Source organism: Homarus americanus, unplaced genomic scaffold, assembly GCF_018991925.1.
Source record: "Homarus americanus isolate GMGI-L3 unplaced genomic scaffold, GMGI_Hamer_2.0 scaffold44855, whole genome shotgun sequence".
NCBI lineage: Eukaryota > Metazoa > Arthropoda > Malacostraca > Decapoda > Nephropidae > Homarus > Homarus americanus.
This window is the reverse complement of record NW_024753059.1, coordinates 37,440-43,647: the sequence shown is the minus strand read 5'-3', so window position 1 is coordinate 43,647 and position 6,208 is coordinate 37,440.

Genomic DNA, 6,208 nt, shown 5'->3' with positions numbered 1-6,208 from the left:
ATACCACTTCCTCTGGCTGTCATTAACACCTGTCGTCATTAACACCCTGTCTTTGTCATTGCCACCTGTCATTGCCACCTGTCTTGTCATTACACACCTGTCTGCCTGTCATTACCACCTGTCTGGCTGTCATTTCCACCTGTCTGCCTGTCATTCCACCACCTGTCTGCCTGTCATTACCACCTGTCTGCCTGTCATTACCACCTGCCTGGCTGTCATTACCCACCCTGTCTGCCTGTCATTACCACCTGTCTGCCCCTGTCATTACCACCTGCCTGCCTGTCATTACCATCTGTCTGCCTGTCACTACCACCTGTCTGCCTGTCATTACCACCTGCCTGCCTGTCATTACCACCTGCCTGCCTGTCATTACCATCTGTCTGCCTGTCATTAACACCTGTCTGGCTGTAAGTAGCACCTGTCTGCCTGTCATTACCACCTGCCTGCCTGTCATTACCATCTGTCTGCCTGTCATTAACACCTGCCTGCCTGTCATTAACACCTGTCTGCCTGTCATTACCACCTGTCTGCCTGTCATTACCACCTGTCTGGCTGTCATTACACCTGTCTGGCTGTCATTTACTACCTGTCTGCCTATCATTAACACCTGTCTGCCTATCATTACCACCTGTCTGCCTGTCATTACCACCTGTCTGCCTGTCATTACCACCTGTCTGCCTGTGTTACCACCTGTCTGCCTGTCATTACCACCTGTCTGCCTGTCATTACCACCTGTCTGCCTGTCATTACCACCTGTCTAGCTGTCATTACCACCTGTCTGCCTGTCATTACCACCTGTCTGCCTGTCATTACCACCGTCTGCCTGTCATTACCACCTGTCTGGCTGTCATTACCCACCTGTCTGCCTGTCATTACCACCTGTCTGTGTCTTACCACCTGTCTGCCTGTCATTACCTGTCATTACCACCTGTCTGGCTGTAAGTAGCACCTCTCCCGCCCTCACTTTATCTGGCCACTCTCCTCAGTCCCTCTCCCCTGGCTACTTCACTCACTCCTCTCTATCCTTCTCTCACTCTCCTTCCTCTTCCTTTCTCCTCCTTCTCTCATCCTCCTATCCCTTCATTCTCTCTCTCTTGCTCCTCTTCCCTTCCACCCTCTTATTCACTCTCCCATTCTCTACCCTCCCTCATTCTCACTCTCCCTTACCCTCTCTCCACACCCCTCTCCTCTCCCTTACTCTCACTCTTACCCCTCTCCCTTACTCTCTACCTCTCCCCTCCCTCTCCCTACTCTCTCACTCTTACACCCCTCTCCATCTCCCTACTCTCTCTCCTCTCCCTCCCTTACTCTCCCTCACTCCTCCCCTCTCTTTTGCTCTCACCCTCTCCCCTCCCCTCTCCCTCCCTCTCCCTCCCTCTCCCTCTCTCTCTCCTCTCCCCGTCTCTCCTCTCCCTACTCTCCCTCCCTCTCTTTCCTCTCCCCACCCCTCTCCCTTACTTCTCTACCCTCTCCCTCCTCTCTCTCCCTCCTCTCCCTCTCCCTCACTCTCCCACCCCTCTCCCACCCTCTCCCTCCTCTCCCTCTCTCTCTCCTCCCACCCCTCTCCCTCTCCCACCCTCTTCCCTCACTCTCCCCTCCCCCTCTTTCACTCTCCCATCCCTCTCCCTCTCCCTCACTCCCTCCTCTCCCTCCCTCTCTCTCCCCTCCCCCCTACTCTCTCTACCCTCTCCTCTCTCTCCCTCCCTCTCCCTCCCTCTCCTCCACTCTTCCCCTCCTCTGGCTGGAAGCGAGAAGAGTTAAACTACCAGCAGAATGGACTTTGAATGTGTTCACAGCTTCACAATTTTCGTGAGATGTGCTGCGTTCATGTACACGCGTGGACGTATTTCAGTGCTCGACTAGAGTATTTGTGAGTGTGTGAGGTGTGAGTGTGTGATGAGTGTGTGTGTGTGTGTGTGTGTGTATCCTACGGTACTCAACATTAGGTTTGGGTAGGTTAGGTTAGATAGGTTAGGTTGAATTACATTATATTAGATTAGATTAGATTAAGATAGAGGTTGGTTAGACAAATCAATGGAATAAACGAGATTCATTCCTTTATCTAATGAATCAAAGAGACGGTTCTCAAAAACGTAAACAGGACGCCTGGATTCACAGAGATTGAGGAGTGTTCGTGCTCAGTGAAGCTCAAAAACATAAACAGGACGTCTGGATTAATCCGGAGTAGAGGACTGCTGGAGCGACAGAGCTTGTGAGAGTGTCGGTGTCTCTTGACAAGAAGGACTCACAAGTGTGACCTTAGTATTGCTAACCCATCAAAGGATCCGTCCTGTCTCTGTAGGACCCTGTCTTAATCCTGCCCCCCCTCTCTCCAGGACTATAGAGGGATTATAGTTTGATATAACTCAACCTGTAAGAATCTTGTTATAGAAACCAATTTTATGATTTATGTTTAACCCAGTCTGATCCTGCTTATCTGTATAGGACATTAGATGGGGAGAGACACTGCTGATGAGGAAGATGGGGAGAGACACTGGCACTGATGAGGAAGATGGGAGAGACACTGCACTGATGAGGAAGATGGAGACACTGGCACTGATGAGGAAGATGGGGAGAGACACTAGCACTGATGAGGAAGATGGGAGACACTGGCACTGGGGAAGATGGGAGAGACACTCTGAGAAGATGGGAGACACTGGCACTGATGAGGAGAAGATGGGGAGACACTAAGCACTGATGAGGAAGATGGGGAGAGACACTGCACTGATGAGGAAGATGGGGAGAGACACTGGCACTGATGAGGAAGATGGAGACACTGGCACTGATGAGGGAAGATGGGAGACACTGGCACTGATGAGGAAGATGGGGAGAGAGACACTGGCACTGATGAGGAAGATGGGGAGAGACACTAGCACTGATGGGGAAGATGGGAGAGAGACACTGGCACTGATGGGGAAGATGGGGAGACACTGGCACTGATGAGGAAGATGGGGAGACACTGGCACTGATGAGGAAGATGGGAGAGACACTGGCACTGATGAGGAAGATGGGGAGAGACACTGGCACTGATGAGGAAGATGGGGAGACACTAGCACTGATGAGGAAGATGGGGAGAGACACTGGCACTGATGGGGAAGATGGGGAGAGACACTGGCACTGATGAGGAAGATGGGGAGAGACACTGGCACTGATGAGGAAGATGGAGAACACTGGCACTGATGAGGAAGATGGGGAGACACTGGCACTGATGGGGAAGATGGGGAGAGACACTGGCACTGATGAGGAAGATGGGAGAGACACTGGCACTGATGAGGAGAAGATGGGGGAGAGACACTGGCGATGAGAGAAGATGGGAGAGACACTGGCACTGATGAGGAAGATGGGGAGAACACTGGCACTGATGAGGAAGATGGGGAGAGACACTGGCACTGATGGGGAAGATGGGGAGAGACACTGGCACTGATGAGGAAGATGGGGAGAGACACTGGCACTGATGAGGAAGATGGGGAGAGACACTGGCACTGATGAGGAAGATGGGGAGAGACACTAGCACTGATGGGAAGATGGGAGAGACACTGGCACTGATGAGGGAAGATGGGGAGAGACACTGGCTGATGAGGAAGATGGGGAGAGACACTGGCACTGATGAGGAAGATGGGGGAGACATGGCACTGATGAGGAAGATGGGGAGACACTGGCACTGATGAGGAAGATGGGAGGACTGCACTGATGAGGAAGATGGGGAGAGACACTGGCACTGATGAGGAAGATGGGGAGACACTGGCACTGATGAGGAAGATGGGGAGACACTGGCACTGATGAGGAAGATGGGGAGAGACACTGGCACTGATGGGGAAGATGGGGAGAGACACTGGCACTGATGAGAAGATGGGGAGAGACACTGGCACTGATGAGGAAGATGGGGGAGACACTGGCACTGATGAGGAAGATGGGGGAGAGACACTGCACTGATGAGGAAGATGGGGAGAGACACTGGCACTGATGGGGAAAGATGGAGACACTGGCACTGATGAGGAAGATGGGGGAGACACTGGCACTGATGGGGAAGATGGGGAGAGACACTGGCACTGATGAGGAAGATGGAGAGAGACACTGGCACTGATGAGGAAGATGGGGAGAGACACTGGCACTGATGAGGAAGATGGGGGAGACACTGGCACTGATGAGGAAGATGGAGAGAGACACTGGCACTGATGGGAAGATGGGAGAGACACTGGCACTGATGAGGAAGATGGGGAGAGACACTGGCACTGATGAGGAAGATGGGGAAGACACTGACACTGATGAGGAAGATGGGGAGAGACACTGGCACTGATGAGGGAAGATGGGAGACATGGCACTGATGAGGAAGATGGGGAGAGACACTGGCACTGATGAGGGAAGATGGGGAGAGACACTGGCACTGATGAGGAGATGGGAGAGACACTAGCACTGATGAGGAAGATGGGGAGGAGACACTGGCACTGATGAGGAAGATGGGGAGACACTGGCACTGAGAAGATGGGAGACACTAGCACTGATGAGGAAGATGGGGAGAGACACTGGCACTGATGAGGGAAGATGGGGAGAGACACTGACACTGATGAGGAAGATGGGGAAGACACTGCACTGATGAGGAAGATGGGAGAGACACTGGCACTGATGAGGAAGATGGGGGAGACACTGGCATGATGAGAAGATGGAGAGACACTGGCACTGATGAGGAAGATGGGAAGAGCATGCACTGATGAGAGGAATGGGGAGAGACACTGGCACTGATGAGGAAGATGGGGAGAGACACTGCACTGATGAGGAAGATGGGGAGAGACACTGGCACTGATGAGGAAGATGGGGAGAGACACTGGCACTGATGAGGAAGATGGAGATAGGAGAAAGGAAGGAAAGAGGAAATGGGGGAGAATGTGAGGAAGAGAAAAAACAGGAAGAGGGTGAAAAAGAGGAAAAGGAGAAAAAGGAGAAGGATAAAGCGAAGGAAGAAGAGGAGGAGGAGAGAGAGGAAGAGGGCAGAGACTGAGCCACCTAGATGGAGGAGGTGTGTGTATGAGGGACCCAATCCAGGAAGGAAGGAAGACGAAGAGGAAACAGAAAGGAGGGAAGAAGAAACAAGAACAACAACAAAATGAACAAATATATTCCATCTCCAACACCAACAACACCTAAGATAACCTACCACACCTTAACCTAACCTAACGACACCTAACCTCACCTTAACCTAACCTAACGACACCATAACCTAACCTAACGACACCTAACCTCACCTAACCTAACCTAACGACACACCTAACCTAACCTAACGACACCTAACCTCACCTTAACAACCCAACCTAACGACACCTTAACCTAACTCAACGACACCTAACCTCACCTTAACCTAACCTAACCTAACGACACCTAACCCAACCTAACGACACCCTAACCTCACCTTAACCTAACCTAACGATACCTTAACCTCACCTTAACCTAACCTAACGACACCTAACCACACCTAACCTCACCTTAACCTAACCTCACCTAACGACACCTAAACTCACTTTAACCTAACCTAACGACACCTAACCTCACCTTAACCTAACCTAACGACACCCAACCTCACACAACCTAACCTAACGACACCTAACCTCACCTTAACCCAACCAACGACACCTAACCTCACCCTAACCTAACCTAACGACACCTAACCCCACCTTAACCCAACCTAACGACACCTAACCTAACCTAACCAACCTAACGACACCTAACCTCACCTTAACCTAACCTAACGACACCAACCTCACCTAACCCAACCTAACGACACCTAACCCTCAACATAACCTAACCTAACGACACCTAACCTCACCTTAACCTAACCTAACCACACCTAACCAACCTAACCCAACCCACCTAACCTAACCTAACGACCACCAACCAACCTAACCTCACCTAACCTAACCTAACGACATCAACCTCACCTAACCTAACCTCACCTAACCATTGTACAAATCTCTTCCGCAAATATGTTCTACGACTCCAATATCATTCAACAACCCAAAGATTTATATTTATTTCCCCACACATATAAGAGGAGTCACCAGGCGTTAACAAACAAACCAACTTATCCCATGTAATAACAAACCCATCCCATCCCTACACCCCACCCCGTCCGACGTCCTGCACCCCTCCACCTAGATGTCCCGACGTCCCGACATCTCCCACACCCGACGTCCTGACACTCGCCGCCATCCAACAC